Genomic DNA, 14618 nt, shown 5'->3' on the forward strand with positions numbered 1-14618 from the left:
ATATCACACCCCGGCTTCAGACCGTCCAGTGGCCTCCCATGATACTTAGAAAAAAGTGCACTGTTTACCCTCTCCCCGATTTTGCCTCTGCCCAGCTCTACAGCCTCGTTTCCTCTACTCTCCCCATCACTCACCCTGCTCTGGCTGCACGGGTCTCTGCAGTTCCCTGAAATGACAAGCACTTGCTCTTTCCCTTTGCACTTGCAGTTTCCCTTTTGCGGAGTAGCCTTTCTTCACAATCCAGGCTTAATCTCTTAATTCTCAGGTGTCTGCTCAACTATTTCATCAGAGAGGCCTTCCTGGCCCACGCTACCCAAAGGACATGTATCATCATTATCTAGTCACTTACTTCCTCTTACTTTTCCATCACAGTAATCATCACTACTTACATACATATCGATTTATTTGTAATTATCTCTCCCACTGGCAATAGACCTTGTAAAAAAGAAATAACAATCCAAAAATGGAGTCATTTGCCCCCATGACAGTAAACAAAGACATATTTGCAAGTCTCAACCTCTCCCAGGAATGTGACCTTTGAAGCACGTGATCTGAAATTTCCTCACCAGCCCTACTGAGGTCATCTGCATAATAAAACCCTGCTGTTCCCTTTAATCCAGGGAAAGAAAACAATTCAGCCTGGAAGCCTGGAAGATAACCTCCAGGCTGAAGACAATTCCTTCTTTTCTTTTGCTTATAACTTCCTTGCCCCACCCTCCTGCCTATAAAAACCTTCCATTTTGTGCACCTCCTTGGCTTCCCCTTCTGTTTACTAAATAGGGTGCTACCTGATTCAAGAATCCTTGAATAAAGCCAATTAGATCTTCAAATGTATTCGATTGAATTTTTAACAGCCTCATGTGGGTTTATTGATTCTGTCCTGTTCACCTTTGAATCCTCACCACCTAGTGACTGGCATTAGTAGGAGCTCAATAAATGTCTGAGTCTGGGGAGGGAGGGAGCCTTTGAATGCGACACGACCCCCTTAGATTCAATGTTATCTGAGAGTCTAGTCAAGTCTACGGAAGAAACTTGCCTACAAAAACGTGGCAATATTCATCAGGCAGTCTCCCCCACCTCTCTGCATGGCATGATTCTTTCACAGGCATCTTTATCGTGTTGCAAATTCTGTTTCACTTAGACCCCAGGCAGGTGTGTGAGAACGGAATGTATCCTTAAAACCTACTCTTCCGGTTTCCCCAAATGCAGTGTTTCAAAGAGTACTTCTGGCCATTTGTCTTGTTTTCCCTTTTCTGTGATTAGTGATGGTCAAGATGAAAGCAATCTGCTAATAAATCTTTTCAAGAGCACGTTAACTGCAATGCTCACGTTCAGATTTTTTAGCCTCAAAACAAAATGCTCAAGGGAAGTCATGTTAGATGAGCTGAAATAAGATCCAGGGCTTTGTTTTTAACAAACAACACGGTGAACAGCCAGGCAGTGGGGAAGTGAAGACGTTTTGAACAAAAGAGACAGTGTAGTAAGGTTAAGAGCATGGATTTGGTATCTGGCAGAACTTGAATTCTGGCCCCAATGCTTACAAGGTCTGTGGCCTTGGGAATGTTGCTTAAGCTCGGTTTTCTCACCTATAAAACAGGGATCATAATTATCTATGTCATAGGACTGTTTTAAGGCATACATGAGTTCATGAATAAGAAATGTTTGGTATAGTGCCTGTCAGTATTAAGGGTCTAGGTAATGTAGGCACTGCATCACTATGTTAAAACAGGACCATCTAAAACCCTAAAGCGACGTTCTCTAATACACTACGTGCCTGGTGTTTGGGACAAGAGAGCTGGTTTCCAACCAGTGGATGAATGAGAAGGCAGTACAAGGAAAAGCTGCTAGGATCATCAGAAATGGGAAGAACATTTGAGTATGAATGAAACCACTAGGAAAGATCCAGCTCCTCAGCCAGCAGAGCCCTGAATTGCTACCGTAAAAGGAAGTGGCAGAACTCAGTAAAATTGAGGTTTGGGGGAAGGCTCTTTTGACAGAGGAGATAACAGAGGTCCCCAGAATCTAAGATCTGCCAAAGATACACCATCCCCAACCTCTCCAGGAAGCAAGACCACCCCCCTCCCCCCGCACACACACACACACACACACACACACACACACACACACACACACACACACCATCCAAAGCATTTGGAAAAGAAGAAAACTCATCAGGCAAAACCGAAGTCAGAAACTCACAGCCCCTGCAAACACAGGCCAAGCTTTAACTTTCAAAGGGAATCCAATATCTAAGCTAATTGGAAATGTTAGGTCAATGACTTACGCTATAGAACCTAGCCCCAGATGAGAGGAAGCAAAACGTTCTCTCATTCTTGAAACCAAAGCAAGCCTCCTTATATTTCTAAAGAAAACCTTATCTAAGTGGATGGTCAAAGAAGCTGGCAATGGTACAGGAGGCCTTCTCTTTTCTACCGGTAGCTTTGCGCTCTCCAATGAGGCTATTTCTACCCAAAGTGCAAAGAGGAAAATCTCCATTTTGTTCACGTTTGAGTATAAAGCAAAGCTGAAGCGCCAGATCCTGCCTTCCCTTTCAAGCTCTTGCTTCACTGTAATGGTCAGCTCAGACACCCTGCAGCCAACAGGAAATAAGTAAATATTGTCAGGGTTTTAAATTGCTGTCTATACATTGTTGTAGGGGGAACATCACAAGGGACTCCAGTGAAAGCAAGAACGCAGCAAAGTACTTTAAACTTAGAGTCAGAAAACGCCCTTTATTCTCTAGCAACACACACAGAATTGAGCCTTAGGAAGTACACAACTCCGAATCTTCTAGGACAATCTAATTCATGTTTTATACTTTGCAATAAAGACTCTTTAGTAAGTGATTGCTATATGTGGATGAAAAATTAGTCGAACTAGATAATGGGTACCTTCTTGATGTGTCTGTAGGCTGGATAGAGGAGAACCAGGTGTCTGCTTCACTCAGGAGGCGAGGCAGGACTAATGAGGGAGCAGACGTTACTCCCTTGAAAAGGTAGTACAAGAGAAAGTCCCTGATGGCCAACAGTCCAGTTATACAAAAATCCAAGCCCAGGGGCTTCCCTGGTGGCGCAGTGGTTGGGAGTCCGCCTGCCGATGCAGGCGACGCGGGTTCGCGCCCCGGTCTGGGAGGTTCCCACATGCCGCGGAGCGTCTGGGCCCGTGGGCCATGGCCGCTGAGCCTGCGCGTCCGGAGCCTGTGCTCCACAATGGGAGAGGCCACAACAGTGAGAGGCCCGCGTACCACAAAATAAAAATAAAATAAAATACGGCATTGTTTCTCATCATCAAAAAATAATAATAATAATTTTAAAAAAATAATAATCCAAGCCCAGGATCTCCCTCGGCTTGCATCCCTGGCAAAACCGCAATCCTACACAACTTTCGTCTTTGCAGCATGTACATATGCAGACGGTCTGCTTGGTCGGGGGGTGTGGAGGTGCCTCTCATACCCCTCTATTTATGAGTTGGCTTTATTAACAACAGAGCTTTTTTTGCCAAAGAAGATGAAAGTGGGGGCTTAATGGAGAAGAAAAGGTGGCTTGGATTAAGACATAGATGGATCAGTCATGGTTGTATTTGAGAGAACTACTTAAAATGTGGGTAATACATCATCTATTCCATTTATTCATCAAAGTTGTATCAAGCACCTATTCTCTGCAGGAGCTAGGGTAACAGATAAGGTTGAAAAGATGGAATCAAAAATAGGAGCTTATAGTCTGGAAAAGGGAATAAGACATTTACATAAATAATCAGAAGATACAGAGTTCATAATACATGGCAGAGGAGATGTAGATGCAGATACAGTGATTACACTGGGACCTATAAAGATGGACATACAAAAGGAAGAAGCATATGTAAATTTTGTGGCTGGGAAAGCATTGTCTGCATACAGCAGATGATAGAAATGGGATTTAAAGTTAGAAAAGTAGGTTGGGGCCAGATCCCATAGGTTGGGCCCTGGATGAGTCGGTTAAGGAGGGTGTACTGTATTTCTGAAACCAGGCAGGACCCTGTGGGGCTCCTGGGTACAAAAGCCTTTCTGTTTCCCCAGTTCTTGTTTGTAGGAAATAGGCTTCATTGACCCTCTATGACCTTCCTTGAGTTCCAAAGGGTGGGTTCAAACGGTTGCTAATCAGGGAAGGGAGGGCACACAGAGACAAGGAAGGAACAGTCAAGAAACAATAGTGCAGCCTTGGGGCAGGTCCTGGTCCCCCCTCAAGGGATATGCATAACAATATCTTTGAGCTGCTTTGCAGATACTGAAACCCCCCTCCCCCAGGTAGAAGAAGTTAACTGTGTGCTGCTCACAAGCACGCAGACCCCAGACCGGCTGGAACCAGAACGTTGATGATGTTGACTCCCAATCCTCACCACCAACCAATCAGAAGAATGTCCATGGATCACACCCACGTGTCCAAGGATCACGCCCTCCTTTCGAACCATTACTATAAAACTCCTCACTACGCCCTCAAGGTCGGGACACACAGTTTTGAGGGCATTAGGCTGTGTGTCCCCCTTTGCCAGGCAAAGCAATAAAGCTGTCCTTTTCTACTTCACCCAAAACTCTGTCTCCACAAATCGATTCGGTACCAGTGCACAGAGGCCGGATTTTGGCTATGTTTCTTACACATCAGAGCACCAATTAACTGTTTTGATCAAGGAGTGATATGTTCACAGCTATGTTTCTCAGCCAGTAGCATCACGTAGAGAGAAATCTTTGGGCTCTAAACTTATTTGATCAAGCATCCTATTTTTTAAAAAAGCATGCAATAGATGCATATTCATTTATGTTATATACATGAGCCACTGTCCTGATACACTATGTACATAGTAAAGCATACATTTAAAAATAGGAATTAAGAAAAAGTATAAGATACAAGTACAAGATAAATAAGTATGAGTGTTATTTTCACCCACACCTTAGTGAATTCTTTGGATCTATGTATTCTATCTTGGAGACTACTAGGAAAAAACGTAACTTTCCAAGCAGGTAATGGGAGCCCTTCCATTATGCTCCTATGTCTTAGAGTAGAAGAGCAGATGTCCATCTTTGGGGTGAGGGAAGCTGTGGGAAAAGGCTGAAAGGGGAAGAGGCAGGAAATAGGCTCAGTGTCAGGCAGAATGAAATGAAGGCTCAAACTATGCTACACACAGGGGATGCTGTTCAGCTCCTGCGTCCCAGACCATTTCTTGAATTCATTCTAGACTTTGCCCATGACACTAAGGACATGAAAATAACTATCTTCAAAGAGCTTATCTTTAAGCAGAGTAAATAAACATGCCTAGAGGTAGTATTGGGGCCCAGGGCAGGCCACTGTAAATTATGCCTAAATGACATATGGATTATTTGGAATTAAAGTTACTTAAGAAACAGCTGATGCAAGAGGGACACTCTGACCCTCCTCTCTGTCTTCCTGAAAGCAGGAAACAAGTCTCTCCTGTGGGAGGCGCACTCCCTGCATCTGGCAGAAGGACACATTTATCACTAGAGATAGGGAATTTGGGCAGAGAAGCCTATATAAACGAGCCTGAAAAAATTACTTCTTTAATTTACTACCCCAAACCCAAACTCTCTTTAGATTCTTCACTAAAAGAGCACCCAAAACCTAAGTTTCTTTGTCCTGTCAATTCCTCACAAATTTATTGTTTCTTTGCCTAAAAAATACAAAAGCTGCCTCCTTTGGCCTCTTCTTAGAACCCATTTTTATGAAACCTCCATGTACACAAATTAACATTTGTTTCTTTTTCTCTTGTTACTCTGTCTTGTGTCAATTTTATTATTAGTCCAGCCACAAGAACTCAAGAAGGGTAGAGGCAGAAATTTCTCCCTCCCCAACAGTAGCAAGAGACGTATATTATTAAAATGCACAAAGAGCTGAAATAATAGAGGCTAGGGTCAGCTCACTTCCCATGGCAGGGGGCAGTGGGTCAGAAAAGGGTTTTCAGAGGAAATGACTGAGCTAGACCTGGAAACATGGCTAGACTCTCCCTTGGTAGACAGAGGTTGGCTATTCCACGTTAAACACCAGGGGCTGCACTAAGGGGAGAAAGGTAGACTCAAGCTAGATTATAGACAGTGGAGGACTTGAATGTCAGGCCAAGGAGTCTGGGTTAGCAAGTCATGGGTGCCCATGAAGGACTTGAGGAAGAGAGGGGTAGCAAGATATCTATGTCAATAACCACACCAATTGCTACCATTTACAGGTTCTTCCTATTTACCAGTCCCTGTGCTGGTCTCTTTAGCTATATTTTATCATTGAACCCTTACAGCAACCCTCTGAGTTGGGTGTTCTCATTGTCCCCATTTTAAAGAAGAAAGAAAGAAAGAAAGAGAGGAGAGAGAGAGAGAGAGAAAGAAAGAAAGAAAGAAAGAAAGAAAGAAAGAAAGAAAGAAAGAAGGAAGGAAGGAAGGAAGGAAGGAAGGAAAAAGAAAGTCATTTAAGTTACCTGAAATCACACAACTGATTAGAGGCCAGGCTGTAGTTTGGACCTGCATCTCTCTGACTCCTAGCTCAGGCTCTTAACTGCACGCCCATCAAAGCATGCTGGGGCAAGTCTATGGGCCAGAAGTATAGGTGGATGGAGGGAGACACTGAGGCTGAGGAGGTGTGGATTCTACTCCAGGAATGCTCTGGACAGGACTTAGGACCTGAATTAGAGCTGGAAAAAGAATCAGGAGCCAGGTTGGGGTTGGAATTGACAGAACCCAGAACCAAGTACCACTGGAGGACAAGAGGAGGGGAGGGGGAAAGGGAGAACCAGAGCTGCCCCTGCAGTAAGTGCAAAGCCCGGCCTGAGGGATAAGAGTAGACCATCAAAGAAGGAAAGTGTCTACAGATGAGGTTTCCATAATCATCTTGTCTTCAAAGGCAAGATGATGATGGAAAGAGCACAGGTTCTATTAGCTTCAGGTGTACAGTAAAGTGAATTGGTTATATATATACGTATATTCACTGTTTTTTGGATTCTTTTCCCATATGGGTCATTACAGAGTATTGAGTAGAGTTCCTGCTATACAGTAGGTCCTTGTTGATTATCTACTTTAGATATAGTAGCATGTATATGTCAGTCCCTGTCTCCCAATTAATCCCTCCTTTCCCCTTTCCGCTCTGGTAACCATAAGTTTGTTTTCTACATCTGTGACTCTATTTCTGTTTTATAAATAGGTTCATTTGTACCATTTTTTGTAGATTCCACATATAAGCGATATCGTGTATTTGTCTTTCTCTGTCTGACTTACTTCATTCAGTATGACAATCTCTAGGTCCATCCATGTTGCTGCCAATGGCATTATTTCATTCTTTTTTATGGCCGAGTAATATCCCATTATATGTACCACACTACTTTATCCATTCCTCTGTCAATGGACATTTAGGTTGCATCCAGGCCTTGGCTATTGTGAATAGCGCTCCAATGAACACTGGGGTACATGTATCTTTTTGAACTATGGTTTTCTCCGGATATATGCCCAGGAGCGGATTGCTGGATCATATGGTAGTTCTATATTTAGTTTCTTAACACAACTTTGTAAATCAACTATACTCCAATAAAAATTTTGTTTAAAAAATCTCTGCCAGGGGTAACTAAATAAAAATTAATTAATTAATTTAGAAAAGAAAGAAAGAAAGGAAGAGCAAGGGTTCTGGAGTCCAAAGACTCTGGCTTGAACTCAAGGTCTGCCATTCACCAGCCTACGTGAGCTGGAGCATCCTTACATTCCTGACTTTCATGGTCCTCATCTGTAAACTGGGGTGATGACCCCACTCCCACAGGCTTTTGTGAGCATTAAATGAAATGATGCACAAAAAGCATTAGTCTGAGGTCTGATTTTAATGAGTCCTCAATAAATATTCATCCTTTCCCTTCTTCCTCCTTAAGAAATCAGAATGCTTTAATGAAGTGGGGACATGTTATTTTGTTTCATTCTTTTTTACTGAAGTATAGTTGATTGACAATATATTAGTTTCAGGTGTACAGCATAGTGATTCAATTTTTTTATAGATTATACTCCATTTAAAGTTATTACAAGATAATGCCTATATTTCCCTGTGATGTACATTATATTTTAAAAGTTGGTGGCAAAATGCTATTTAGAAAAACATCTTGAAAAGCTATTCTGGTTGTGAAAAGATGGGTTCTAGCCGTGATAGGGAAGATGGAGGAGATAAAAAGTAGGTAGGTCAGTGGACTAAAGTAAAATTCATTTTACATTCCAGAAGAAAGGAGATAGCATCCAGCTAGAAATTAACAGACATGAATTAGTCCTCAAAAAAAGGAAGAAGGGCCAGTAAAATGGAGGGAGACTAGAGCCTAAGAAAAAGGGACAGGCACTGAGGCATCCCTGGTTGTGGGAAAGGCCAGGGGAGATTTATAGACCAGAAAAGTCTAATAAATGATTCAAGTTGTCTGTCTGGGCTGTGTTGTGATTCTTCCTTGGTAAAAGTCTATTACATCAGCTGTCTTGAGCTGGGGATGCTTTAGGGAAAATTTTTAAAAGGGTTTGTGGCACATTCAGGTGGACATGGGGTAAAATTGAAAGAAAAGTGAGAGGAGGTGAACCTAGGTCAAGATCAAAAATTATTCGGTGACAGCAGTAAATTGGAGAGACAGGTAATAAAGAAAATGTATTCGTGAGAATATTAAGATTGGAATGGGGCTTCCAAAGAGCGAGAGTGCAAGCCTATTTTTAATTTGTTTTTAAATAGTAAAAGACAGATGACCCCATAAGTCTTCAGGACTTGGATTCCTAGACAGCTAATACTTGAATAAACCAGATATCAGCTGCAGCTCCTTGTCCCTCAACGAGCGAGCTGAACTTGTCTTGAACTCTACTTCTTCATCATGAGAGTCCAAAAGGCACCGCCATCTTCTTTCTGTGAATTCCCAGCCTCGTTTCCTCATGGTCCCTCCATCCCTGCTCCTTTGCCAGAACTTAGCATCTCCATTCCACTCTCTCTACCAATCCCCACAAAATGACCACTTGAGCCAAGCATCTGTGAGTCGAACCCCTTTACCACATCGTCGTCTGCCAGATGTTCCCACCGTACACAGCCTGACACCCACACAGGCTCCTCCTCGCTCCTTTCCTTTATAAGCTTATTAAATATTTTCTCTGTTTCCACTGTCTTGAATCCTTTTCATCTCATCTTTCCCATCTTCCAAACTTTCCACAGGAAAGAAGAGTGTTTTCATTGTTTTCTTAGAATAAATAAATCCCCCTAAGTGACTCATTTTCATCACTGTTAGAAGCATTTCTAAGTGCCTAGTATCCGCCCCAGGCACATAAGATACTAAGAGAATTCTAGAACTGAGATGGACATCTCCTGCAACCTTCTGGTATTTACAGGTAGAATTAAGTTGTGTGTGTGTGTGTGTGTGTGTGTATTCCTATCAATTTGTTACGATGACACAATCATGCTAACCCCAGACAGAAAGTAGAAGTTATCTCCTCTGGGAGGCTTTTTGCAAAATCCCCTCCCATTTTCCCAAGAAAACTTACTCCTTCTCTCTTGTACATATACCCCCGTTCTTTTATGGCAAATGATCATTGGCATGTCTGTCTCCCCTCTAGCTAGAGTTTCCAGTAGCAGGAACTATTAATAAGATACATCTTCGAAATCCCAGGCCCTAGCATAGTTCTTCCTATCTGGAAGGTACTCAGTAAATGCCTTTTGAATGAATAAATGAACAAACGAATATCTACTTTTTACATAATCCTGGAAAGACACAACATCTCAACAGAAGTGTCTGAACAGATTCCACTGTCTCAGCTAATAGTGGAATGTCCCGTTCCCTGTCTCCCGAATTTAGGGAGCTTTATTTTTCTTCTTAGTTGATTTTTCTGTGCAATGTCTTCACTTCCACCATGACAGTCAATGGTTCCTTCCGCAGAGTGCTCTCCTGCTGCTAACGCAGCCATCAGCTGCCTGCCTAGTGCGGTTTTAGAGATGGTTCAAGAATGTGCTTTCCCCAAAGTATCCCCCTTCCCACCCAAACCTTCCCAAATACAAAAATACCTTTCCAACTGAGTTGGAACTGATATCGTAAGAATTTCCACTGTAAGAGTTCCAGAAGGCCACTCTTATATTTGGATGCTAAGGCCAGAGGTCACTTGCATGACAGAGTCACCTCTGCTTAGGATGGATTAAACGCTCAGATTGGTTTGTAGACCCTTGGCAAACAGGGAACAACTCCACACAAATGGTGACCCCAAAGAGGCTTATCTGGGGAAGAACAGCATCAGGGACAAGGCCCCTATCTTGGAAGTGACCCTGACCCAGCAGCATTCTATCAGGTCATGAGTCTCAAACTATGCCTTACAAGACAGTTCTCTGTACCTAAGACGCCACGCCTGCAGAAACAGAGCTTTGGCATTCTTTGTTCCTCCTTGTTCAAAAACCCCACCTGGAATAATTTCTGCTGAATTCATTTAAAAAACGTCTAAGTCTCTGTTGTTCCTTCTGCTCTTTGTAATGAACAAGATTTCTTTATTCTGTGTGTTATCAAGGAAAGCTTCTGGCTTTGTGTCCCAAAGGTGAAGCAGATCTCACCAAAACAATACCCCGTGAAGGTCCCATCTGAGCTTTTTAGTAGAAAGTAAGGATGCAAAATCCAGCCTGCTTGTATACCCTGTGCTTCACCTTTTGCCATCCGCCTTTTTTCATTTCCATGTCGGCTCAGATTTTTCATGTTTCCCACTGTTTCTTTATTTGCCTCCAGAGTTTAAAATCAAATTGGCCTGAGACACCTTCAAGATGGCAGAGGAGTAAGACACGGAGATCACCTTCCTCCTCACAAATACATCAGAAATATATCTACGTGTGGAACAACTCCTACAGAACACCTACTGAATGCTGGCAGAAGACCTCAGACTTCCCCAAAGATGCCCTCAGGTGACCTACATGCAGAGGCAGGGCCAAATCCAAAGATGAACCCCAAGAGCTAAGCGAACAAAGAAGAGAAAGGGAAATCTCTCCCAGCAGCCTCAGGAGCAGAGGATTAAATCTCCACAATCAACTTGATGTAGCCTGCATCTGTGGAATACATGAATAGACAACAAATCATCCCAAAATTGAGGCAGTGGACTTTGGGAGCAACTGTAGACTTGGGGTTTGCTTTGTGCATCTAATCTGTTTCTGGTTTTATGTTTATCTTAGTTTAGTATTTAGAGTTCATTATCTCTGGTAGATTTATTTATTGATTTGGTTGCTCTCTTCCTTTTATTAATATATATATATATATTTTTTTCTGTTTTCTCTTTTTGTGAGGGTGTATGTGTATGCTCTAATTACTCTACCCAGCAAGGATCTCATTCAGATTTGATGGAGAAATTAAAACCTTTACAGACAAGCAAAAGCTAAGAGAACTCAGCAACACCAAACCACCTTTACAACAAATGCTAAAGGAACTTCTCTAGGCAGGAGACACAAGAGAAGGAAAAGACCTACAATAGCAAACCCAAACCAATTAAGAAAATGGTAATAGGAACATACACATCAATAACTACCTTAAATAGAAATGGATTAAATGCTCCAACCAAAAGATATAGACTGGATGAATGGATACAAAAACAAGATCTGTATATATGCTGTCTACAAGAGACCCACTTCAGACCTAGGGACACATACAGACTGAAAGTGAGGGGATGGAAAAAGATATTCCATGTAAATGGAAATCAAAAGAAAGCTGGAGTAGCAATTCTCATATCAGGCAAAATAGACTTTAAAATAAAGACTATTACAAATAGAGACAAAGAAAGACACTACATAATGATCAAGGTATCAACCCAAGAAGAAGACACAATTCTAAATATTTATGCACCCAACATAGGAGCACCTCAATACATAAGGCAAATGCTAACATCCATAAAAGGGGAAATCGACACTAATACAGTCATAGTAGGGGACTTTAACACCCCACTTTCACCAGTAGACAGATCATCCAAAATGAAAATAAATAAGGAAACACAAGCTTTAAATGACACATTAAACAAGATGGACTTAATTGATATTTATAAACATTCCATCCAAAAACAACAGAATACACATTCTTCCCAAGTGCTCATGGAACATTCTCCAGGATAGATCATATATTGGGTCACAAATCAAACATTGGTAAATTTAAGCAAATTGATATCATATCAAGTATTTTTCTGACCATAACGCTATGAAACTAGATATCAATTACAGGAAAAAATCTGTAAAAAATACAAACAGTGGAGGCTAAACAATACATTACTAAGTAGCCAAGAGATCACTGAAGAAATCAAAGAGGAAATCAAAAAATACCTAGAAACAAATGACAATGAAAACAAGACAACCCAAAAGCTATGGGATGCAGCAAAAGCAGTTCTAAGAGGGAAGTTTATAGCAATACAATCCTACCTCAAGAAAAAACAAACATCTCAAATAAAAAAACTAACCTTACACCTAAAAGAACTAGAGAAAGAAGAACAAGCAAAACCCAAAGTTAGTAGAAGGAAAGAAATCACAAAGATCAGAGAAGAAATAAAAGAAACAGAAACAAAGAAAACAATAGCAAAGATCAATAAAACTAAAACATGGTTCTTTGAGAAGATAAACAAAATTGATAAAACATTAGCCAGACTCATTGAGAAAAAAGGGAGAAGGCTCAAATCAACAGAATTACAAATGAAAAAGGAGAAGTAACAATTGACACTGCAGAAATACAAAGGATCATGAGAGATTACTACAAGCAACTATATGCCAATAAAATGGACAACCTGGAAGAAATGGACAAATTCTTAGAAATGCACAACCTGCCGAGACTGAAACAGGAAGAAATAGAAAATATAAACAAACCAGTCACAAGCACCAACATTGAGACTGTAATTAAAATCTCCCAAAAAACAAAACCCCAGGACCAGATGGCTTCACAGGCGAATTCTATCAAACATTTAGAGAAGAGCTAAAACCTATCCTTCTCAAACTCTTCCAAAATTTAGCAGAGGAAGAGACACTCCCAAACTCATTCTATGAGGTCACCATCACCCTGATACCAAAACCAGACAAAGATGTCACAAAGAAAGAAAACTACAGGCCAATATCACAGATGGACATAGATGCAAAAATCCTCAACAAAATACTAGCAAACAGAATCCAATGGCACATTAAAAGGATCACACACCATGATCAAGTGGTGTTTATCCCGGGAATGCAAGGATTCTTCAATATATGCAAATCAATCCATGTGATACACCATATTAACAAACTGAAGGAGAAAAACCATATGATCATCTCAATAGATGCAGAAAAACCTTTTGACAAAATTCAACACCCATTTATGATAAAAAACCCTCCAGAAAGTAGGCAAAGAGGGAACTTACCTCAACATAATAAAGGCCATATATGATAAACCCACAGCCAACATTGGTCTCAATGTTGAAAAACTGAATCTATTTCCACTAAGATCAGGAACAAGACAAGGTTGCCCACACTCACCACTGTTATTCAACATAGTCTTGGAAGTTTTAGCCACAGCAGTCAGAGAAGAAAAAGAAATAAACGGAATCCAAATAGGAAAAGAAGAAGTAAAATTGTCACTGTTTGCAGATGACATGATACTATATCACATAGTATATACAGAGAATCCTAAAGATGCCACCAGAAAACTACTACAGCTAATCAATGAATCTGGCTAAGTTGCAGGATACAAAATTAATGCACAGAAATCTCTGGCATTCCTATACACTAATGATGAAAAATCTGAAAGAGAAATTAAGGAAACACTCCCATTTACCATTGCAACAAAAAGAATAAAATACCTAGGAATAAATCTACCTAAGGAGACAAAGACCTGTATGCAGAAAACTATGAGACACTGATGAAAGAAATTAAAGATGATACAAACAGATGGAGAGATATACCATGTTCTTGGATTGGAAGAATCAACACGGTGAAAATGACTATACTACCCAAAGCAATCTACAGATGCAATGCAATCCCTATCAAACTACCAATGGCATTTTTCACAGAACTAGAACAAAAAATTGCACAATTTGTATGGAAACAAAAAAGACCCCGAATAGCCAAAGCAATCTTGAGAAAGAAAAACGGAGCTGGAGCAATCAGGCTCCCTGACTTCAGACTATACTACAAAGCTACAGTAATCAAGACGGTATGGTCCTGGCACTAAAACAGAGAATACAGATCAATGGAACATGATACAAACCCAGAGATAAACCCACGTACATATGGTCACCTTATCTTTGATAAAGGAGGCAAGAATATACAGTGGAGAAAAGACAGCCTCTTCAATAAGTGGTGCTGGGAAAACTGGACAGCTAAATGTAAAAGAATGAAATTAGAGCACTCCCTAACACCATACACAAAAATAAACTCAAAATGGTTTAAAGACCTAAATGTAAGGCCAGACACCATAAAACTCTTAGAGGAAACCATAGGCAGGACACTCTATGACATAAATCACAGCAAGATCCTTTTTGACCCACCTCCTAGAGAAATGGAAATAAACACAAAAATAAACAAATGGGACCTAATGAAACTTAAAAGCTTTTGCACAGCAAAGGAAACCATAAACAAGATGAAAAGACAACCCTCAGAATGGGAGAAAATATTTGCAAACAAAGCAACTGA

This window comes from Neophocaena asiaeorientalis, unplaced genomic scaffold, assembly GCF_003031525.2.
Source record: "Neophocaena asiaeorientalis asiaeorientalis breed wild unplaced genomic scaffold, Neophocaena_asiaeorientalis_V1.1 scaffold85, whole genome shotgun sequence".
NCBI classification, from domain to species: domain Eukaryota; kingdom Metazoa; phylum Chordata; class Mammalia; order Artiodactyla; family Phocoenidae; genus Neophocaena; species Neophocaena asiaeorientalis.